At 36.2% G+C, this 25343-nt stretch overlaps 1 long non-coding RNA gene and 1 other non-coding gene across 10 annotated transcripts; one reads left to right on the plus strand and one right to left on the minus strand.

Moving 5' to 3' along the window:
• Positions 1-8138: 8138 nt before the first annotated feature.
• Positions 8139-13613, minus strand: LOC111896527 (uncharacterized). 9 transcript variants are annotated; one of them, XR_002851941.3, is made up of 15 exons: positions 12882-13612; positions 12172-12422; positions 12055-12080; positions 11663-11748; positions 11221-11562; positions 10814-10867; positions 10580-10643; positions 10328-10462; positions 9952-10167; positions 9744-9851; positions 9610-9651; positions 9198-9327; positions 8737-9090; positions 8571-8633; positions 8139-8444 (listed from the first exon to the last, which is right to left on the minus strand). It is a non-coding gene; the product is annotated as an uncharacterized LOC111896527 (long non-coding RNA). The 9 variants fall into 9 exon arrangements; XR_002851939.3 differs by having other exon boundaries at positions 8541-8633; XR_008231424.1 differs by having other exon boundaries at positions 8139-8633; positions 11221-11508; positions 12882-13613.
• Positions 13614-20486: 6873 nt separating this feature from the next.
• LOC111896533 (small nucleolar RNA R71) lies at positions 20487-20596 on the plus strand. Its single transcript, XR_002851947.1, has one exon. It is a non-coding gene; the product is annotated as a small nucleolar RNA R71 (small nucleolar RNA).
• Positions 20597-25343: the final 4747 nt, after the last annotated feature.

Below are 25343 nucleotides of genomic sequence, written 5' to 3' on the forward strand. Positions count from 1 at the left end.
TCTAAAATGCTTTTATGTGCTAAATGTTATATGTTGCCATATATGATATTAATTTTTCGGATCTACGGTCTGTTGCCGACCGGATCTGGAAACCTTATGTGTGTATGATTCTAAGCGTATGTCTACGGTATTAGAACTAGCATGTAAACGTTTCGAAGTAATAAGGATGATTTGAATATCTATCGTGAATGAAGATCTAAATTTCACCTTATTCGGTGTGTAGATCAAAAATGGTGAGAACAAGGAGTGGCGTTGGAAACGCGGATGAAAACAGGAATCAACCGCCAGTAATTGAGCAAATACCTGTTGTAGCAGCAGCACCAGAACCAATAACAATGGCTGGGGTGCAAGCCATGATTCGGGCTACGTTAGCCAAACAAAGGGATGAGATGCGACAGATGTTGCATGATAATAGGGACGAACCTATCATACCTATTGAGGAACCCGAATTGATTCCCGAGCAATCGGAGGAAGGGAACAATAGTCGCATTATGAGTCAAGTTGGGACTCAAGGAGAACAAAGGAACGATCCGGAAAAGAGAAACAACAAGGATGGGCGAATGTACAAGAATTTCTTGGGCGCCAAGCCGCCAAGTCTTTCTGGGAGCCCAAAGCCTGTTGAGATAATGGATTGAATCTCCGAAATGGAGATGGTATTTGAAAGTTGCGACTATAGCAACAAACAGAAGATTGTCTTTGCAGTTAGACAACTGAAGACTGGAGTATTGAGTTGGTGGAAGTTGTTGGCAGATACTATGCCATGAGGGGAAGCCCTGAAAATGTCATGGGAGGAGTTCTTGGAACAACTAAGGGTGCAGCATTGTTCAGAGATAGATCTGATTGATCTAAACAATGAGTTCCAAAACTTGAAGAAGGGGAGGATGAGCATAGATGACTATGCTACTGCATTCACTGAGAAAATGAAGTTATTTCCGTACCTAGTGCCAACGGAACTCTCCAAGATTGAGAGGTTTTCTAATGGACTGCCTGCCGACTTTGGTCCGACAGTCAAGATGGCAACTATTCTGAAAACGGCTGTTCGTGCAGCTAAGAATGTGGAGGCCCAGCAGAAGGAAAAGGGTCTGGAAAGGATATAAGTTGGTGAAAAGAGGAAGTTCGATGGAACTTCAGGGTCCAATAAGAAAAACAAGTTCTCGAAGTCTAGTTCGAGGGGAAGTGGAGGCGAAGCGAAATGGTGCGACAAATGTAAGAAGAAGCATCATCGAAAATGTAAGGTAGCGGCCACATGCTACAAATGTGGAAAGCCAGGGCACTATGCAAATGAATGCACCCTCTCTAAGAAGGTTTGCTATGGTTGTGGTGAGTAGGGACACATGTCAAGGGACATCCCGAAGAAGGAGGAGGTAGCTAGACCCAACATTCCGCCAAAGCCGAAGGCGAGAGCATTCCAGATGACACTGGAAGCTGCTAAAGATGAAGTTGATGTCGCTTCAGGTACCTTTCTCGTAAACACATTGCCTGCCCAAATTTTATTTGATTCTGGAGCCAACTACTCCTTTATATCGCATGAATTTGGTAGAAAACTAGCTTTGCCTGTTGTTAGACTAGATAATTCCTTATTAGTCGAAGTTGCTAGTGGCAAGTTTGTACCTGTTAGCCATCGTATGAAAAACATCTTAATTGATCTGAATGGGAATAAGTTCTATGAGGAATTATTGCCTATCGAACTTAATGGTTTCGACATCGTGCTTGGAATGGATTGGCTTAGCGCTAATGATGCCCAAATTTTATGCAAGAAGAAGATAGTTAAAGTAAACCCGCCTGGGAAAGATTCGTTTATGGTGTATGGGGACAAACGCAGAGTAAATTCTGGAATCATTTCTCTAATGAAAGCCAGAAAGTGTTTGACCAAGGGGTGTACATCATATTTAGCATTCGTGATCGATGCTAAGAAGGAAAAGAAGGTGATGCAGAGTATACCAGTGGTGTGTGATTATCCGGAAGTATTTCCCGAAGATCTTCTTGGATTACCGCCTGGTCGACAAGTGGAATTCCGTATTGACTTGTTGCCCGGAACAACGCCAATTGCAAAAGCACCTTATCGATTAGCACCGAAGGAGATGAAGGAGTTAATGATGCAACTTCAGGAGTTATTGGACAAAGGTTTCATTAGACCTAGTTCATCACCCTGGGGAGCTCCGGTGTTATTTGTGAAGAAGAAAGATGGAAGTATGAGAATGTGCATTGATTATAGAGAGCTGAATAAGGCAACAATAAAGAATAGATATCCGTTTCCAAGGATTGATGACCTATTCGATCAACTACAAGGTTCAAGTTATTTTTCAAAGATCGACCTAAGGTCAGGATATCATCAGCTGAAGGTGAAAGAGCAGGATATAGAGAAGATTGCATTCAGAACGCGATATGGACACTACGAGTTCTTGGTTATGTCGTTAGGACTAACTAATGCTCCAGCAGCATTCATGGATTTGATGAATAGGGTTTGTAATCCGTTCCTTGATAAATCCGTGATAGTGTTCATTGACGACATTCTGATGTATTCAAAGAGCCAAGAAGAGCATGGTAGACACTTGCGAGAAGTGTTGGAAATCTTGAAAAAGGAGAAGCTGTATGCTAAGTTCTCCAAATGTGATTTTTGGATTCGAGAAGTCCAATTCTTGGGTCACGTGGTCAACCAAGAAGGTATAATGGTTGATCCGACAAAGATTGAAGCAGTAACAAAGTGGGAGCAACCGAAGAGTCCCACGGAGATCCAAAGCTTTTTGGGATTAGCCAGATATTACCGAAGGTTTATCCAAGGCTTTTCTTCGATCTCTACTCCATTGACAGCTTTGACCCACAAAGGAGCTACTTATTCTTGGAATGATAAGCATAAAGAAGCATTCGAGAAGCTAAAGAAGAAACTATGCGAGGCACCGATACTTTCTCTACCTGATGGAGTTGAAGACTTCGCTATTTATAGCGATGCGTCTGGGGTTGGATTGGGTTGTGTTTTGACCCAACGAGAAAAGGTGATTGCATATGCGTATCGACAATTGAAAGAGCATGAAAGGAACTACCCGACTCATGATTTGGAGTTGGCAGCGGTAGTTTTCGCTCTTAAAATATGGAGGCATTACCTCTATGGCACGAAGTGAAAACTTTTCACTGATCATAAGAGTCTCCAATATCTCTTTAATCAGAAATAATTGAATATGAGGCAATGACGCTCGCTAGAGTTACTCAAGGACTACGACTGTGAGATACTTTACCATCCCGGTAAAGCTAATGTTGTTGTTGATGCTCTCAGTCGGAAAGTCAATCTTGAATGGAAAAGGCCAAGAGCGTTGAGAATTGAAGTTGTCTCGACCATTGTGGAAAGTATAAAGAAAGTTCAAGAGGAAGCTTCTGAAAAGAATAACCGAAAGGAGGAACGTTTGGGCAAAACGTTGGTGTTCGGTGTAAACAATCATGGACTGAAGGTGTTCCAAGATCGGATTTGGATACCTAAGACAGGAGGAGTCAGAGATCTTCTGATGGAAGAAGCTCACAAAACCATGTACTCGATTCATCCTGGTAGCACTAAAATGTATAGGGACCTAAAACCCTACTACTGGTGGCCGACGATGAAGCTTGATGTTGCAAAGTATGTGGCTGAGTGTGTGACTTGTGCGAGAGTAAAGACACAACATCAGAAACCGTACGGGATTTTAGAACCATTGCATGTGCCTATGGGTAAGTGGGAAGACATTGCTATGGATTTTGTCACTAAACTGCCCAGAACAAAGAATGGTCACGACATGATTTGGGTGGTCGTTGATCGATTCACTAAGAGTGCGCATTTCATAGCAGCCAAGGAGAAATGGTCTATGGAGAAGCTTGCAAATTCTTACGTGAAGGAAATTGTGAGGCTTCACGGTGTTCCGTTAACGATTGTGTCGGATCGTGATAGCCGTTTCACTTTGCGATTTTTGGAAAAGTCTACAAGAGGAATTGGGTACCAAGTTGTGTTTAAGTACAGCTTACCATCCGCAGACTGATGGTCAGAGCGAACGGACGATACAAACGCTTGAAGATATGCTGAGAGCATGTACTCTGGAATTCCTAGGTAATTGGGATGAACATTTACCTTTGGTAGAATTTTCCTATAATAATAGTTTTCACTCGAGCATTAAGATGGCACCTTACCAAGCTTTGTATGGACAGAAGTGTCGTACGCCGTCTTGTTGGCTTGAGGCTGGGGAAAAGCAGTTTATGGGACCGGAGATGGTTCATCAAACTACTGAAAAGTTGAAAATAATTAGGGAAAGAATGTTAGCAGCTCAGGATCGTCAAAAGAGCTATGCTGACAAAAAGCGAAGACCGATGACTTTTGAAATTGGAGATTCGGTTTTGCTTAAAGTCTCGCCGTGGAAGGGACTTATAAGATTTGGTAAAAGGGGAAAGTTGAGTCCAAGGTTTATTGGACCGTTTAAAGTTCTTCAAAGGATTGGGAACCAAGCTTACAAGCTCGAACTACCAGAAGAACTGAATGGAATTCATAACATTTTTCATGTGTGTTATTTGAGGAAGTTCACGGGGGAAGTTCCCGACATGATTCCACTTTCGAGAGTTGAGAATCGATGAGAACAAAAGGTTGGTTGAAGAACCAGAGGCAATCATTGACCGAAAGACTAAGAAGTTGCGACGCAAGATGGTCGAGTTAGTGCTTGTCCGATGGAAACACACGAATGGGCCGAATCTCACATGGGAGACGGAGAGTGACATGATGGGTCGCTATCCGCATTTGTTTGTTGATGTGTGATTCCGGGGACGGAATCATTCTAAGGTGGAGAGAATTGTAACGCCCGCGTTTCCAGGCTAGGCATTATTATTGATGTAATAGTCTAGGTTAACCTTTGTAACCCATTTTGAAATAATAGAAGTGTATTATTTGAGTATTATGTGTTTTGTGCTTAATTGCTTAATTATGTGATTCGATTAATTAAGAATAAAAATAAGCGTCAAAATTTAAGTGAAAAATAAACTCGTTATCTTTGGATAATGTTGTAGTAGTTGAAACGAGGTTTCCGAATATATATAGAACGTCCAAATATGACTTCGTATGAGGAAGTTATGATTTATTGAAGTTTCGACTTAGCGGTATGCAGCCCGAAATACTCGATTTGAGATCGAGCGGTTTTTAGTCGAATCGATCTAAACGAGAATCGAAGATCTCGTTGTTGGTATCGAAACGATGAAAAGTTAGGCGAGAACGGACGTCAAACGAAGAAGTTATGAATTTATAACGAAGTTTTTCTGTCCCGGCCTACTAAAAATAATTAATAAAAATAAAGTCAAAATTAGCCATCGGAGTCTAAACGAAAGTTGTAGAGCGTAGTCTCACCTACGCGTGGATATAAAGAACGTCAAAAACGGAGTTCGTATGAAGAAGATATGAATTTCCGAAGTTTATTAAATAATTTGTATTTAACTTTAATCTTTATTTCGGATGTATATCCGAAGGAGTCACCGATCTGATCCGAAGTACGCCCAGCGTACTGGCGTACGCCCGGCGTACCGCGAAGCATGACGCACCTCGCACTCGAGTTCTTCGGATGACGCATGCCATGACGATTCGGACGCGTACGCCCCACGTACTGCTGTACGCCCAGCGTACTCCGAGGCTCCAGCCTCCTATAAATAGGATGCGAGGGCAGCCGGCTCATTTGCTCTTTTTCTCTCTTCTCTCTCCGGTTTTACATCGTTTTGCGTGCCAGAAGTACCCCGAAGCGCCGGTATTATTCCCGAGCCCCGAAGCAAGTTTCGAAGTCCCGAAGATCCCGAGAAGTAAGATTCCCGAGCCGAAGCTCTGCCCGCGAGGAGTCCGGTTTTTGTGAAGATCTTCCAGATCTGCCGAAGAATACTACTTCTACAAGCCGTAGTGCTGTCCAATCATCTTCTGATCAAGTGAGTGTATAGTTACTTTCTTCTAACGCATAATTATGAAGTATTTTATACGAAATACGTGTTATGTGTATAATTTTGTTGTTATGTGCGTGAATGTATATTCACTCTCTTCTGTCTCATAGATCTGATTTACTTTCTATGAAATACGTGTTATGTGGGTGTGCCTCATCTGTTATGTGAATATGTATTGAATGAAAATGATATACAGGTTTTAAACTATGTATGAAAATATATATTTTTATCTACTAATATGTTGGGTAGAACATGGGTAGATAGTTGGTATGTAATAAACAGATGAGAGGCCTCGATGTTGTTGTTGTTGTTGATCTAGTTATTCAGCGGAGTATGGATAACGACCACAGACTCTTTCTAGACAGTCCTGTGGAACGCTAGCAGGTTCATAACCTGTAGGTGTTGTGAACGATGTGTTCACCGGTGTACTCTATCCCCCTCATGGTTGCCTTTAGGATATCTATTGTTGAGGAAACCCCTTAGCAGTAATGTCCGTCCCGATGAAAATCCTAGATTAGGTCCCTTGAGATAGATGTTGTTTTAGGGACGTAAAGTGAGGATAACGGGAATGGGTAATCGGGATATTGTTGGTTGGTGAAATTAAATATAATTATTTATTGTGGGTTGAAAACCCTATATGCTCACCAGGCTCCCAAGCCTGACCCACTCAGTTTTATTTGTATTACAGGAAGTGGCGCAAGGGCGTAATATGGATGAATCATCGAGTTGTTTTGTTTACAAGTCTGTATATGTATATATTTGTTGAATGACTTGTAATGTTATCGTTTATGCTTTATGGTCTGTATCGGAACATGACATCCCGAGTTTTGATTATATAATGAAAATGCATCTCTTGATGAAATGCTTTGATAAATATTATTTTATCATGTTTTGTTTTGGGAACAAATTCCGCAACACTTTTAAATCAAAAGGATTTACTCTGAAATTATTTTAAAAAGCATAAATGAAATCGGTCTTTTCTGGCTGTGATTTTGGGGATGTCACATCTATACAAATGAAAACCAATGAACAATGAACAATAAGGTTTTTTCTAGATTTACATAAATGAAAAATGATTTTATAGATTTTGAGATTGTTTTGAAATTCATGGCTTTGTTTGAAACGAATGATTGTTCGTATGCATATTTCGGAAATTCATGGGTTTGTTCTTTAGCTTTTACAAAAAGTTTATGATTGTTGGGATTTTTATAGGTTTCGTTGAGTTTTTTTTGTCTTAGATAGGACATTAGAATGTTGATATATAGATTTTCAATCATTACGTTGTTCTCTTAATCTCCGATGAGTGAGGGGTGAGAGTATGTAACACCTGTTTTCCAAAATAGATCGTTTGAGGGATTAGTAGGATAAAAGGTAAGGTTTTTAGGAAAAACCTTGTGCCAAAACATGGTGAATGGAGAACCACGACATGGCATGCCAATTACATAAACACGTATCCGGATGACCGCCACGACGTAGCAAGAGGTAGGCCGACACATGATAGTAGTTGCAGCCCAAGCCCATGATTTTTAGGGTTTCTTCCATATTTAAGCACCTAATCTCGATGGTTAGGGCATCCACTTTAGCCTATAACCCTTTACCACCAAACCCTAGCCTTTATGAGTGAATAAAAGCTTGGTTGCTTGATTGAAGACCTTATTCTTGAATTTTTGTGAAGCTTGAGAAAGGAGGAAGATCATTTTGGTTCAAGGAATCAAGGAATTAGCTTGGATCAATCGTCTTGTTCACAATTTTGATTTGTTGGAGGTATAAAGCTCTCATCATGATTTTTGTTCTTCTTAATGCAAGTAAATGAGTTTTAGACCCTCACTACTAGAAAAATAGCCTTTTACGACACTCATTACGCATCGTAAAAGGCTCAGACAACGTGCAAATGCGCGTCAAGGAAGGCCCTGTCATAAAGAGAGACGACGTGCATTTACGACGTGCGTTTACAACACGCAATGCGTATCAAGGAAGGCCCTGTCATAAAGGAAGATGACACGTATTCGCGTGTCGTAACCTTACGATGCGCGTGTTAATGACACGCAATGCGTATCAAGAAAGCCCCTGTCAAGAAAGGCCATGTCATTAATGAAGACGACACACATTTTTGCGTATCATAATTTTAAATGTTTAAAAAAATATTATTTATAGATTTACTTATTTTCAAATTAAATATGTATTTAATGTTTCATAATAGAAAATAAAATATCATATACAAAAAATAGAATCCATTGCATAAATTTAATGTCATACAATTCTATTTCTTACAATATATAAATTTGCATCTAATCTATTATGTACATCAAATTCCAACTAAGTAAAGTTGCATCTTGCCTTTCATAATTCTTTAAGACTAATGCTACAAACAGCTGATTATATGGATAAGCAGTTGTACATTGGCCCATCTCACTCAATAATGACTTAGCCAAATTCAACTCCAAGTCTTTACTGCATCTTGCTGATAATGCTGCAAGATTTAAATCAAGTGGCTTCATATTCCTTTCTTCCATCAACTTTACCTGATGCACAAAATACACAGAAACAAAAAAAACATTGTAGAGGAAGGGGTAATTTGGGAAAATGTAAGGGGTATAATATAATAAGAATGCAAATACTTAATATCACTTTCATGCCATCATGGAAACCTGTTGTGCATTACATAAAGGCCCTACACCAACACAAGGCTTGGGTTTGATTATGATCCTCAGCTGTTAAACCAAATACAAAAAGCATGTCAGAAGAATAAAACTAGATGTAGATGAAACTTTAAAAGAGGTTGATCCATCACATTACATAAAGGCCCTCCATTACCTTAAGCAACATTTGTAGAAAAAGTACTTCTTCAGGGCTAAGGTTGCCTACATAAACGGTGTGTGAACCTTCGATTTTCACAACTATATAGTTTTTAAGTTTTTAAACAAGAAGAAAAAGTGTATATATACAAACAACATGAGATACTTATCTTCTTTGGTGTCATTTCTCTTCGACAAAATCTACACTAAAAGAAATGTGCCCATGTATGTTGATGTCAAAATTTCTATGAGAGCAAAATGGTCATAATAATTCAGAACAATCCTGAAGAGTATTAGGTCCCTGGCTATCTTTTTAGCTACCCAACCTTGAAGCAATTTGGTATACTAAGGGTACAAACTTGCAAGACTACACCTGAAAATACAAGTGAGAAGTTTCAGTTATAAATCTTAGATCTTTTCCCCATCTGATAATGAAGACATTAATAGGATTATGATTTATCTTTGCCTTTTCCAAATTACTTTTTTGATCAGTTTGTTGGAGAAAAAGTTACGCATGCGCTTTTTCAATGTTTGAAGGTGATTGCTTGTATTGGGGAGACTCTTCAAGAGCGGGAAGATGGAACAACTATGAAAGTTGTTGCTGCACAAACTAAGGCAATTAAAGGTGATTTGGAAATGAATATATGTTTTATTTTTCATTTTTAAATTGTTTAATCATTTTTTTACAATGTGAAAGTAACAAACATCTATCATTTTCATGAATTTTTTTTAATTTGCAGATAAGATAAAAAACTGGGATAATGTTTGGGCTATTGGAACCGGAAAGGTTGCTACCCCGGCTCAGGCTCAGGAAGTAAGTAGAAGGGTATTGGAACAGGTTGCATTCTATTCTAACAGATCAGATCAACAGGTTTGAAACACAAATACTAACCTTTATATCAAGCTTCGGATACTTTTCTCTCAATGTGCGTACCTAAAACCAAATTCAGGGAAAATACAAAGTTCCACATCACTTCTTCTTCAAATTCACTGCTTATGGTTGTCATTTTAAAAAACATAACATACGTTTTCAATAAGCTCCATTGCCAGATCCTTTGCTGATTCTCCATCAGACTAATATACATAACCAATCAGATTGCTAAACTTGTCAACGCCCTCCAGAACAATCCGAACCTGTTTTATAATAAACATAGAAATAATCAAATCCAATGTATTTTATGTCAACTTAATAAGGGGAAATTGCAGGAAATAGAGAAAATAAGATATTACTCACATCTTTATTTAGAACATGGATCTCGGTAAAATGTTTAGCTTCCCTCCTATAAGGATCAGGGGACACTTCATTGAAGCCTGATGAGGCTGAGATTCTTTGGGCTGATGTTAAGGTCCCACGTGACCCTGAATTATTATTTTCTCCAGTTGTCTCTTCGGATGGGACCTCAATTGGTATTGTAGGTTCTTGTGTTGTGCTTCTCCCCATTGATGGTGCCTAGTAAACAATTAGATAAATTAGAATTAAATATATAATTAAATTGATTGATAATGAAAATATGTAATTTTATAAAATAAACTTTAATTAAATACATATATATTGTTAAATAGATATTTATCAGTTAAAAAAAGTTTGCAGAAAAGGATGCATGTGGTACCTAGATTCTAGCAACAAATACTTGGACAAACTGAAACTCTGGAAGCAGATAAACACGAAGTGAACTTCCATCACGAACTTGTTCTACAATGGCTTCCAAGGATTGTGGATTTCCAAAGTTCCAGTATAGTATCATCTATAATTAGCAAAAAAAAATATAAGAATCAACAACATTTACAATAAGAAATCAACATCAATTGCAGCAACAATTGCAGGAATCAGAAAAAAAAAACCCAACTAAAAAATAACTCACTTGGGAATCGACATTAGGGGATTCGACCAACAACTCCAAAATCGACTTTTGAGGAGTAACTTCACTGATTTATCATGCCAAAGAATCAATTTTTAAATTGAAGAGAAAACTTCACTAACTTATCAGGATTATTCAATGATTTTTTTCACAGGTCCTAGTAACGAGCTGATACCTAAAACATATCATGATTTTTCAAGATTTAGATACGATTGTATACTTGTATTGTCAGTTTACCATGAAATGGCAGTAGTGATCTCCTGATATAAGCTGCTGGAAGAAGTATCTAGCCTGAAATATTGACAGATAATATCAATAAAGTGATGAAGGTAAAAGAAATATGCTTTCACTTGAAGGAGGTAAAAGACAGTTGATGTGATGTTATTAATATCTTATATATTTATATATTAATTAATTTTCTTATGACAGATTAGCACAACAAGTTTGGAATAAATTAAAAACATGGAGCAAACCATAAATCTTATGAAGTATCCAGTACAGATACACACTTGATAAGATTGACAGATGTTTCTTATGAAGTATCCCTAATACGAGTGTTTCCTTTTCACTTAATGCAAAAAGAATGACGTAATAGAAAAAAAGTAAGGAATGATAAATAACAAATAAATAATAAATAATAATACCTCTCAAACATGATGTTACACTTCCATTAGCCATGTAGGGGTGAACAAGTAATCTTTCAGTTGGTGTCATACAAAAGCCCCTTAATCGAAGGAGATTTCTGTGTACAGCCATACTAATCATCTCAACTTCTATTTGAAACTGGAGCTCGCCACTTGGCGTCCTCTCTTCTTTCAATATTTTTACAGCAACGAGGGACTTGTCTGCTAATCGCCCTTTTAAGACTTTTCCAAATCTGCCCCTACCCAATATGTTTTTATTGCTGAAACCATCCGTCGCCACTTGTAATTCTGTTAAAGAAAATCTTTTAAGTTCTCCTAAATTAACTTTTGGATCCTCTTCAGCTGTACACACATGTTTTCAAGTCAATTAACTGAATATGTTTTTTTAACCATTTGAAGAAAAAAAACTTTTAAGTTCTCCTAAATGAACTTCTTCCCCTACCCAATATGTTTTTATTGCTGAAACAGCAGTGCTGCCCTAGCCGCCACCTCTCCGACTATAGCTCCGGTGACCGGGGTGCCTGGTGACTGGGCCACAAAGATCCAGGTTGTTAGCAAAACTAAGAGTTTGACATTAATCTTGTATCAGTTATATTCTTGAAGAAAAAATGAAATAAGAATAAGATTATTTTATTAGCAAACAAGATTGGTGTAAATAGTGAAAAAAATCCATTGTTTGGAGTTGATCCTGACTGACGATTATTTGATAAATCCCTAAAATGACAAATTAGAAAATGAGAAATAGCACAGAAAAATGCTATCTGAATGATAAAATTGTAATGAAATAGCACAGAAACATCTTGTTTATTGTGAAAAACTAAGTCCAATGATTACCTTCAACTGTCTGGCATCATACACAGCTACAAAAAAACAACTCATGAAAAAAATCAGTAATAAAAACATATAAACTCAAGCTCAAAAGCACTAGAGAATGTTTATGAATCAGTATACCTTTCTTCATCCAGTCAATTACTCTTTTGGATTCTGCATCCATAGGTATAAAAGATGACCAACATAACACGTTGTGTTTCTAGTTCCTGAGAGTAGCAGTGTTGTGTTTGTTTCCAGTATTCAACTGCATGCCCTTCTTTATACCTCCCACACCCAACAAACTCACATAGAAGACATATCCACAAATTTTCTGATGTTTTACAAATCAAACATTTTGACTTTTTAGGTTGCTGTTGACAATAACGAAATACCTACAGCAACATTATTACCATCAGCATTGAAAACTAAAATACCTAAATGAATGGAATGAAAATAATTTACAATGACAAAAATACCCTTCCAACACAAAGATCACATAATTCGATAAATTCAACATTATCTGGTCAAAAAATTTAGTTTCTATAACTAATAAAAAAAACTATTACATAAACATAAATGGTTTATAGAAATATAAAATTGTATTCATAATAAAAAACTTTGTCAAAAAACATATCAAGGTCAAACCAACATTAGCAATTTAGGAAATTAAAGACAGAATAAAAACAATTTTGATATGTAAAAACATATCACAATAGCTAGAAAAGATAGATAACAACAACACAAATAGCAAAATGAATACAAAATAATTTCAAGAATACAAACAAGTGAACAACCTTATCAGATGAAAGTCAATAACAGAGAATACAACAAACCAAAAAAAAAAAGCTAACCTCGAAATTCTTGGAGCTGTGATGAAATATACTTGAAATTGTCTTGAAGCTTTGGTGGTCGATCACGTAATGATTCACAAAAAACAATATTCTAATGATTTCGTTGGAAATTAGTCGGCGTTTGTGAGGGAAAACGCTGCGATTATGATATCCAAATGCAAAATCGATATCTTTTCCTCAATCAATTGAAGATGTGATGATGATTTTTAGTGATTTCGTGCCTACGCTTCCGATTTGAAAGGCTGATAGAGGGCAATCTCAGAAGATACAATTTTAGGGAGGGAATGGAATGAAAAAAACGGGGGTACCCCATGGAATGAAAATCCCGTGTTTTGGGGGAATGAGATTGCTTCAAGAATAGGGCTTTCATTTCCTTATACGTACCAAACATGTTTTTTTTTTCATTACCCCTGAATATCCCATTTCATTCCTCCCTTTATTCTTGCCTACAAAACATCCCCTAACTGTTATGAGAGAGATTATGAGAGGTGAAAGATTAGTCTGGTTTTTAGGGTATTGAATAAGGTTGTGGTTTGTTGGTGGCAGCGGGGGACAAGAAGATAGCTCCGACGAAGGTCAAAAATATGGAGCAAGGAAGAAGGAAAGGGTAAGAAGACATCGTCGTGAATGGCCAGTGGCTGTGTCTAGGGTTTGAGAGAGAGAGAATGGCTCTATGCGATTTTATGAGAGATAAGGTGATCCAGAGGAGAGAGTGCAGAAGCGGGGTATTCAAAATTTTAGAATTTTAGAATTTTAGTGGATCCCTGTTTAAAAACGCACGTTTAGTTAAAAAAAAATATAAAGTGACATTTGTAGACGACACACACTTAAAATAAGCGCCCTCCGTGTTTTTAATTTTGTTTTGTTTGACACTTATTCAGGGCACGCACAAATACGTGTCCTCTATCCTTCATATTTTGGAAAATTGACATTAGTTTTTTGGGCACGCACCAATGCGCGCCCTCTATCAGTGTGTGTCATTATTTGCGCGTCGTAAAAGGTTGTTTTTCTAGTAGTGCCTTTTTGGCCCCATGAATGAGATCTACTGGTTTGATACCACTCTAGGAGATATGAGTTACCACTGTTGGTGTTTCTAAGGTTCAAAGTCCATAAAGTTGGCACCTTTAGGGTTTAGAATCACCCATTCATGAGATTATGTCCATTTAGTGAAAGTAAAGTGTTATATCTTGTAGTTGGGTCCTTTTGGGGAATACAAAGTCACCAAGTCAGTGAATTTATGGTTCTAGATACTTATTCGGATTCAGATCTGTGGTTTGGACTTCTGGACTTAAGCATTAAGTGCTTAAGGAGGATCTTGGCTTAATGGATTAATAAGTTGGGTGTACAAGTCTATACGCACGGTATAGAAGCCATACACCATATACGCTTAGCGTATAGCTGAGTACGCCACGCGTACTCAGTCAAATGGGTTTTTGTATTTTGGGCTTTGAGATTGGGCTTTCGGTTGGGATTAGGTGTTTGAGTTCTTATTGGGACATCTGAGTGCAAGTGGTTTGGACTTGGAAAAATTGTTGGGCTTTAGGGTAAGGCCAATGTAGAGGTTTGGGCCCAATTTAGAAAATTAGGCCATAAGGGGGCCTTGGATGATTATTTGGTTTTGGGCCTTTTAGATCGTGAGTTCGGGCCTTAGTCTTGGACCAAAATAGGAAAGGGGTAAAATGGTCTTTTTACCCTAAGTATGGATTGTTGGATATGGATAGGAACCAATGCAAAATTTTAATTGGGTGGTATTTTGTATTGATAGCTTGGGGATTCGTCAGACCAGCAACCAAGGATTTTCAAGGAGATTCAACAGTCGAGGTGAGTTTCCTCACTTGGTTTAGCAAGTCTAAGGCACCAATGTTGGCCCTTATTGTTTATGTTAGGATGTTATGAGTCTGTGTGACCCTTACATGTGTTATGTGTTGCTATATATACCAGGTGGGGCTCGATGTTGGGCAAGGCCCGATGACTGAAACGAATGCTATGGTTTTATGATCATTGTACGAGTTAGCATGATTATGTGATATATATTTTATGTGTATAGTGGGCGGGGCCTATGTAACATTCATAAAATTCTTGAAAATTTTAAACTTTTTAAACAACTCAAAACCAACATTGTTTACAAATTGTTTTCAAATTAAGTTTCACATCAGAGGAATCCCAAAATCGTACAACAAAAATATGAGGAGGTGCACGATTATGCCTTCGTCTTGCCGCAATCCCCTGAAGTACCTGAAACGCAATCTAAAACTGTAAGCCCAAAGCTTAGTGAGTTCCCCTCAAATGCTAATACATAGCAACAGTACAGATGTATAATAACATACTGTGGGCCCAATCAACCATTGGGTTGGAATACCCAGACCCCTCAACCATCGGGTTGGAATGCCAACATACTATGGGTCCAATCATCCTCGGGATGGAATACCCCAGTCCCCTCAACCATCAGGTTGGAATGCCAACATATTATCGGTCCAATCATCCTCAGGATGGAATACCCTAGGCCCTCAACCATCGGTTGGAATGCCTCGGCCTGATGGCTTATGCACAAAGCAGTGAAGCCTCAGCCACCAACCAATCATGTGCATATAATACAGATAAGCATACTACTAACCAGTCAGCAAGCAGGCAGATAGATCTCACAGATCGCTAAGCATAGCAACATCCTAAATACTAGGATACAGATCTTAACGTATGACTACAACGCTATAGCATGCATAGCAGGATATCAAATCCAAAGGGTTGACCTTGGTGCCTTCGACCCACAAGTATAGTGGGGAAGACTTACCTCACAAGTAGTACAAAACTAATATGGTATGACTCCGAATCTCAACGCTCGACTCAATGCCTACAACCATCATGACCAATTCAATCAAAATCCCGGAATATCCAAAATGCCCTCAAAAGTCCAACTTGGTTAACCATGGTCAATGTCAAAGTCAACAGTCCATGTTGAACCAACTCGTCGAGTGCACCAACGAACTCGTCGAGTTTCTATAGTATTCAGAAGGTCGGGAAAACCCCAACCAACTCGCCGAGTTGTCTAGAAACTCGTCGGGTTTTCCCCAGCTTAGCTCATTCAACTGATTCTTTGATTCCAGAGACTCTAAGCTCAGATCTAAACTCCAAGTGTTGTCTAAAAGGATAAAGTTTGCAACTTTATCCTTTAGGGCTACTCCAAGTGCTCAAAACCCCTCCACAACGCTTGGAAACTCAAGGGCTTAACTATTAAGCACAAAATCCATGAGATCTGAGACCCAACTTTTCTAGAAGATATCCTAGCCTAAAAAGCATCCCAAATGTTGGTGCTTTATAGACATGCATGTCCATTGCATGTCTTGAACCTAAAATGGGTAAAAAGGGAAAATATGACCTAAACTCCTTGCGTGGCATCAAGGCTTGGCTAAAGACCAGATCCAACTCACTATAAGGTCACCTTGACCTGGAGATTCATAAAGTTGCAACCTTTATGAAGTCTATCCATTGCAACATCCAAGAATAAGGAGAAAAAGGGACAAAACTCAAGATCTAGCTACATAGATAGATAAAAACTGGGTCTTGAACACTCACAAAGGTCCAGAAGAGATCCAAACCGAAGATAGGAGCTTTGCTTGCTAGATCCTTGCTTCCTTCTCCCAATCTTCTCCTTTTACTCCAAAATGACATACTAGCTCACAAAATGAGTGAGAATGATGATTAGGGTTCACAAAAGACGATATAGGGGTTTGGATCCCGATATAAGATCAACCTCAAGGACTTAAGGAGATTATATAGGGTGCAAAACCCTAAAATTTAAGGTTTCTCACCCAGCCGCCAACACGTCGAGTTTTCCTCACCAACTCGACGAGATTGTCCAAAAAGATGCGCGACCCAAAAGCCTTCAACACGACGAGTTGAGGCCATCAACTCGCCGAGTTCCAAAGGAAACTTTCTTTTTAAAGAATAAATCTCATACCTGGAAATCAGGATGTTACACCTAAAAACAGATATGTATACCGAGTGGGGCCCGATGTAGGGCGGAGGCCATGTATGTGATTTTTTATGTATGGAGTGGGGAACTCACTAAGCTTAGTGCTTACGGTTTTCAGTTTATGTTTCAGGTACTTCTGGTTCCAAGGGGAAGAGCCCGAGATGACTGCATCACACACGCCACATAGTTCTGCTTTTGTGATTTACTCTGATTGATATGATGTTAATACACTTAGCTTCACTTGGATTGTATTGATGATGTTTTCGGAATACTGTTTTATTTAAATTAAAATTGAAAATTTTGGGTCATTTTTTTGGGACGTTTCAAGATGGCTTTCTAAGGTCAATAAACTTTTAGTGAATAAGAAAAAGAGTCATGTTTGGATTTCCTTGTGTCCATGCTCAAGTTATAGCCTCATTAAGGACTTAATGGACATATAATTGTAGATCTTGGCTTATAGTGGAGTTCAAATGGATAAAGTTGGAAACTTTATCCATTAAGTCATTGAAATAGACTAAATATGAAGTTATGGATTTAGATGTGTAAGGGTTAATCTCTTAATGAAGTATATGGCTTTCTGCCAGTTTCCAAGATATGGAAATTGGCTTGCCATCATGTGGTGGTTCTCAGTTTTGCAACTATTTTGTCATGATATTCCCACAACATGACCAAGAGGCCTACACAACATGGTAGGTATTGATGAAACATCCCAAAAATACAGTCCAAAAATTTCAAATATCACGAGAAATGTCGTTTGGAAATTCGTAGAATGAGTGGAGGTTAGACACGTAACCTCAGGACCGTTGAATTGATTTTCTAAGAGCCATTAAACCTGCAAAATAATAAACAAACAAAACCAAAGAAATATTTCAAGATTAAGCAATTGGAAAGAAAAATGGGGTTGTTTTCCCAGTTCTCACATCGTGAGACTCAAAGCTCACGTCATGAGCTCAGTTCGTTGGAAGAATTAAAATTGGTCTTTGTTTTGTCCAAATCAAGCCAAAATACATTCATGGGGTTTACTTTAGCAGTCAATCTAAGGTAATAAGCACACATACAACACCTATTTTACAGAAAAATGCATCAATTCGACACTAAGAAACCAAAAAATGAACCCTAACTTATAAATGCATAAAATCAGTAAAATAAAAGTCTTAAACACATAAATCTTACCTTTTGATGAATGAAAATCACAAATTTTAAAAGGAGCACACATTTAAAAACCAAAAAAATCCAAGTGGGGGACCAAGGGGTGATTTTTCGTTCGTCTCACGTCGTAAGTGGTGGTTTGGGATATAAAAGTATAAACGTATAAAAGAACTAGTCCCCTTTGGAGTTCACATTGTGAGGGGTTATGCCTCATGTCATTAGTTTTAAATTGAGGAAATAATTGGTATTCTTTTGATGCCCTACATCGTAAGGATTTATTCACACATCGTGGGAGCTTATTTCTTGACAAAAATTCCATTTTTTTCTTAAAAATTCTACCACTCACAATTTGGATACCACACTTGAATTTTTAAATAGAAGATGAACAAATGAATAATCATAAAAAGCAAATAAATCAATGCAAATCAAATAAACTAAAAAGAAAGGGAAAAGAAAAATGCAAGCCAAGCTCGGGTTGCCTTCCGATAAGCACTTCTTTGATGGAGTCGTGAGCCAGACTCCTTTCCGCTCTACGTTGCGTCGGCTGGGAGAGGAATCTCTCCTGTCTCCTTTTGTTCCTTCCACCTTCTCTTGTAGGCCGCAACTCTCCTTATGTATGCTTTCTTTGAATTTTCTTTCTTCCTTGTATTGTCGCAAGCATCATATTTTCTTTTGACTCCTTGAGATTGCTAAACATTTGTGCTCTTCTCTTTATCTTTAGCGAGTTCCTTCTTATCCACTTCCATCTTATCAAGCTTGTTCTTCTTGCTTTCTTGATCCTCATCTTCTTCACTTGAACAGAAATCTTCAATTCCACTAGCCTCCCCAACTTGAGCTTTCAGTGTAGTGAAGGCAAAAACTTCAAAAATAATTGGAATTGAGGGTCTTGTGTTGGTAATCTTGACTTCTTCTCTCCATTATTTCTCCAATTCTACAAGCTCATTGTCTTCATTCATTCCATCCATAAAGAATATTTCATATTGTGCCTTCGAGATCTTGAATTTATCATCAACCTCGAATGTAATCTCTTTTGTCCCCACTCGTAAGGTAAGCTTTGACTCACGAGTATCCACCAAGGCTCTTGCGGTGTTGAGAAGTGGGATTCCAAGAATAATTGGTAAATCTTCATCTTCTTTCATATCTATAACTACAAAATCAATTGGAAAAATGAAGTTCCTAATTTTAACCAATAAGACTTCTACTATTCCTCGAAGATATGTTACCGAACGGTTAGCCATATGGATTGTGATTCTTGTGGTCTTCAATTCCAGAAGTTCAAACTTTTGATAAAAAGAATAAGGCATTAACTTTATGCTAGCTCCAAAATCGGCTAATGCAAATGTCTTCGTGGCATTTCCAAATTCACGTGGCAACGTAAGGCGTTCTGGATCTCCCATCTTCGGTGGAATTCCTTCCATGATAACTGTAGGACATTGTTCATTAAGAACAAACTTGGATGACTTCTCTAGTTATTGTCGAGTATCAAGAAAATCTTGAAGGAATTTCGTGTATTCAGGCATTTTAGCCAATGCTTAAATAAATGGGGTATTAATTGAAATACCCTTTACTTGATTGATGAACCTTTTATACTCTTGATCCAGTAGATGTGCTCTTGACCGAGAAGGAAAAGGTAACAAAGGCTAATAAGGCTTTATGAAAGAACCATTTTTCTTATTATATTGGTTGCACGACGTGAGAGGTAGCTGCTCACGTCGTGAATCCTAGGCACCAGTTTGATTTTATTTTTCGGTCTTCACTTATAACTTTCGAGAAACCACTTACTTTGTGTCTTCATTAAAGATCACTATAGGCCCTCAATAGGGGTATTCATCAGTAGAGATTGTCATGCCGTGAGGTTTCGGTTTTGGATCAGAATTTTAGGATGGTAATCGTTTGTTAACGAGATTAGTCAATTGTCCAAGTTGACTCACGATGTTTTTAATGAAAGATTGTTGGTTTCTTATCGTAGCATCAATAACATCATGTCTTTTCTGAGAATCTTCCATGAATCTATTGAGCATTGACTCAAAGTTCGATTTCTTCTCGGGTGGTGGTTGTTCCTTTTGGTAGTAGCCTCGCCCGATTTGTCGATACTTTTCTTCTTTGGCATTCTTGTATTCATCATAAGGCAACCATTCTCTCTTTGGATTCCTCGAATCTTCATCAAATTGATCACCACTAGAGTATCAAATGCATGCTTTTGGCTTCTATTTTCATCCAAGTCGCAATCTTTCATTAAATGTGGTCCACTTCAATTATTGCAAATGATTTGTATGACATGTATAGATTGACCCATCTTAGTAACTCTTCTATCCATATTATTTAACTTCACTATCACCGCTGTGAAATTCTCACTTTCTCAATCTCCACCTCCTTTTCTTCTCGTAATGTCTTCACGAGGGTTGTGGTACTCGCATGAATGTTTGACAAATTCCTCAATTAAAGCTTTTATGGTGGCGGGATCCTTCCTTGTCATTGGTACGTGCAAATCAAGGTGTTGAGTGTAATTTCTTAAAAGACCTTTGTATCTCCCCCATGATTCGTATAAGGACTCGTCGTCGTTTTGTTGAAAATTAGCAATATTTTTCTTGAGTTTGACTATCTTTGAAGGAAGGTTGTATTGCTCTATGAATGCTTCACGAAGATTGGTCCAAGTTCTAATTTTCCCAGGTGCAAGTGCCTACAACCGAAAATTTGCATCAGAAGTAAATGTCACTGGAAGTATCCTCAGTAAAACCACATCTCTTGAAACGTTTAGAACATTGAAGTAGTTTGTAATGTCCGAAACTTGATCGATATTCTTGAAAGCATCTTCATAGTCTTTCCCGAAAAATGGTATATCTTTGAGCATTAAAAAGTTATGTCCTTTGAGCTTAAAACCTGTTGCAGTTGGAATTTTCGGTGGAACTAGACTGGGACCCTTGACATTATGCACTCTCTTTTTGTCCTCCTCCATCTTCATTGTCGTGATATCCTCTATCTCTTCTACCTCGCTCTAAACCTCTTCTTCCGATTCTCTTTCAGTTCCTGGCTCGTATTCGATACCTTTCTTATTTGGAGTTCTCTTAAAGCTTTCAAACTTGTCAAATTGGAAGGTGCTACTCGATTCATCAACCTTTTTATCCTTCTTTCTATGGAAAGTCGATTCATGATCTTTAAGTGGTGGCACTATTGGATTTCTGGATCCTCGGGTCATAAATCACCAAAACAAAGCAGAAACAAAAACATAAAAACGAACTAAAAAGTAAATAATCGAAAAAAAAACTGAAAAATCAGATCTCACATCGTGAGGAGTATATGTTTACCTCATGAGAATTGTAAAAACAAAAAAAATTAATTTTTGCAAAAAATTAACTTTTTACGGTTTTTACCTCACAAAAAAGGATCGATTAACCTAAAGCAGTTAAATTAACAACAGAAAGTAGTCGTTTCCCGACAACGGCGCCAAAAACTTGATGTGTTGTGCAATATTACCTACCAGTTTTAAATTTATAAACATAACTAACTTATCTACTAATGCACTTATAGGCTGTGTACCTAGTCAGTTTATAGTATAGTAAAGTAAGTTGGGTAATTTAGCTAATAAGTAACTACTAAAAATTAATCTAAAAACAATAATTAAAATGGGGGGTTTTATCTAATTTGCAAGTTTAGATTAACTTAACTACTCAATTAGCTCAAAACTAAGCAAACAACTTAACTAAAAATAATTGTAATCAGAATAATGAAGACATTTCCGTTCAGCTTTGAATCACCATTTTCCCTATGGTTAGTTTCTAAACATGGATTAATTCAGTTGGTTACCAATATAAATATTATCAAGAATTTTGATCCGGTTTCATAATGGGGGTTTTATCTAATTTTGAAGTTCAGGTTAACTTAACGACTCAATTAACTCAAAACTAAGCAAACAACTTAACTAAGAACGACTGTAATCAGAATAATGAAGATATTCCATTTAGCTTTGAATCACCATTTTTCCTGTGGTTAGTTTCTAAACATGGATTAATTCAGTTGGTTACCAATATAAATATTATCAAGAATCTTGATTCGATCTCCTAATGTTTTTACAAATTCATGAACGTACTGTTCAATGATCATACACAAGTAAGCACATAATTAATTATTAAAGATAAATGGACTTTGTAAGATATATCTAATATTATTATCTATGATCAAGACAAATAATCAAACACAATTATGATCAAATTATATTCTCTAACACAGTTAAAATTGTTACCTTTATCACCTAATCTAAGATTTGGTCAATTATAACTCTAGCAATTTAATGATCATAAACTACTAGGTAAACAAGTTCATGCAATTGGAATGGTCATTCAACTACATTTAACTTGAATTAAAGCAAAAAAGATTGAAACTTTAATATGCTAGCTAATGATAATCAAACACAAGCTAAACCAACTTCATAAAATCCATATAAAGCAAGAAACTAACACATAGTATTTGGGTTCATCTACACTAAACGAAAGCCTAATGATTTAGCTTCTCATTGCAGAAAGTAAACACACAAAAACATAAGAAATTAAGCTAGACATGATTAATCTAAAGAAAACCGAATGTAATGTGTTAATGCTTTCAACAATCTTCAAAACTCTTAAACTTCAATCTTTTTCTCCTTCCAAAAGTTGATTTTCACAACTTTCTGTCTTTAAGGTCGATTTAGATTTTCAGAAATATATCTCTCATCCCACCTTAAAGTTGATCTAATAAACGATATTTATAGTTTCCATAAAAAGCTCCTCACGTCGTGAGGAATAAGGTGACACAACGTAAGATCAGTAGATATCAGTAATTGAACAGGAAACTTGTACTCCATGTATTAATCTTCTGGAACATGCTTCTCACGACGTGAACAGTAATAGCTCACCTTGTAAGCTTCTATTTCATGAATATCATCCAGATCTTTCTTGATGTCATGCCGTGGGCTTCATGCCACATACTTGTTCTTGCATGATCTTTTCTTTTTATAAACTTCAAGTTCAACTCCAGTCCTTTTAGGTTCTAGTGTTTGTCATTTTCAGTCCCTTTTCTTGAAAAGTGTCATTTTTTGCTGAAAAATATAATTAAACTTAATAAGTGCCATATATATATATATATATATATATATATATATATATATATATATATATATATATATATATATATATATATATATATATATATATATATAACCAAATGATAGCTTAAAATGTATTAAAATAATGCTTAGAAATGTGTATAAATATGATAATATCAACTAGTAACATATTAATAAATATTCTTAAGATTATCAAAAGGTCCGGTTTAAATATATTTTAGGCCAAATGAAAAAAAAAAAAAAAAAAAGTCTTCTACAAAGGCAAATTCAAAAAATCCATTACATCATGAAAAATATTTTTTTTTCTTATAATTTTTTATACAAAATCACTAATAACAATAGAAAAAACAACTAACAGGTAGTAACATAACAAAAACAAGTTTATCAGTAAAGTGGTATGAATTGTATATATTTTAAAATTTTCCCTTGAAACTTCAAATACCACTATAACAAAAAAAAAAGTAATTAAAAAACAGCAACAAATTAAAACTTAAATAAAAATACATGCAAAAAAAATGGAGACCCAATTTGTAATTCACACACTTACAACATGAGATTACAAAGTATGAATCAACAGGAACAAAATTTCAAAATCAACTATTAACAATGAATGTATTTTAGATTGATGACACGTAGATTATAAAACCATTGAAAAACAAAAAATATGGTAAAAATAAAATCATATATTCAAATTAATATACTTACAAGATAATTAGAAAGTATTATTATAACCTATGATAAGAGTCGATCCTGAGAAACTAAATATTCTGAAAGGTTTAGGACAAACTAGAAAAAATGACATTTATTGTTATTATAAGTTTTCATTTTTAAATAAAAATATATAATAAAAACATATGGGCCATTCGTTTTATCTGTATCATTTGATGGTGACAACCATATAAACCAAACTATGAAACTATCAAATTACTAATCATCAACCTAACAAACTATTTAATTATAAACTATCAAATGGATGTATCAATTGGTGGTGGCAACGAGTAGCCTGTGTTGCTCATTTTTTAGACTAAAGATGATAATAAACTATCTCTTGATGTTATCATCTGTTTGGTTTGATCATGTAGTTGCTATATTTCAAAATAACATATAAAATTGAGTAATATTTGTGGAGTCACATATTAACTCTCCAAACGAGTTTTTATGGAGAAAGGAAAGACTCCAACATATATAGTCACTTACAAGACTATATCACACCAATATAGGATACACTAACATGGAGTTTAACAATTTTCTTGCATTTTATAGAAAAACTTTACATTTTATGAACGTAATGTGGGCAAAAGTTAAGCAAGCATGAAATTGGGGGTTATAAATGCAAATAAGATATATATATGGAAGGTTAAAATAGAAAATTTACACTGCAAACTTTATTGGAATCTTTAGGGATGATGCTGAATGATGCTAGCTGGTATACCTTGAATTCGGTCTATAATGGTTTGTATAAGAATCTCTTGGTTGCTATCGTACGCAACGGGACACCGGACACATTTATTTTTACTTTTTTTTTTTCTATCTTGAGAGTGTAAAATATGTCTAAACTACTAGTATTCTTTTAAATCACAATGCTAACACCTTTAGGTTCTATTTTAATAACAGCTTTTATAATCACATACTGACTATTTATAAAATAACAAAAAAGTTTGTTGGTCAAACTGAGAAACTTCAACATTTTTACCCATTCTAATCGATCAATAATGATTTATGATTTTTTTTAAACGTCAAATCTATCAAACTCTTAATTTTAAACGGGAATTAAATCTTTGATATTTTCAATTTCAAAAAATATGACAACATTTGATATCCTTGTACTAAAAACATTTGGTGTGTCTATTTTACTATCCTAATAACATTCTTAATTTTTTTTAAACATAATAGATTAATAGTAATATTATATATAAAGTATTCATAAAATCATGCAAATGATGGTTTTAATTTTATTATTATAAAAAGATTTATCAAATTGATTAAAAGGGTTTACTTTACCAAATTAACAAATGATTAATACCTAACGTGTATAGTAGTTAACTATAAAAAGCAATTTCTCACTAAATTTTGTCTACAATGGGGCCAAAGTGTACAGAACCATCGAGTACCACGGAATCTTACTTTAATAGTTAAGGGTTAGGTGGATGTAAATTTTATAATTTTTTAACTTTAGCTATAGATTTATCTATCTGTTTCTTTTTCAAATCCAGGTCTAAAAGTATGATATATGTTTATTATCTTT

Source organism: Lactuca sativa, chromosome 4 (assembly GCF_002870075.4).
Source record: "Lactuca sativa cultivar Salinas chromosome 4, Lsat_Salinas_v11, whole genome shotgun sequence".
NCBI lineage: Eukaryota > Viridiplantae > Streptophyta > Magnoliopsida > Asterales > Asteraceae > Lactuca > Lactuca sativa.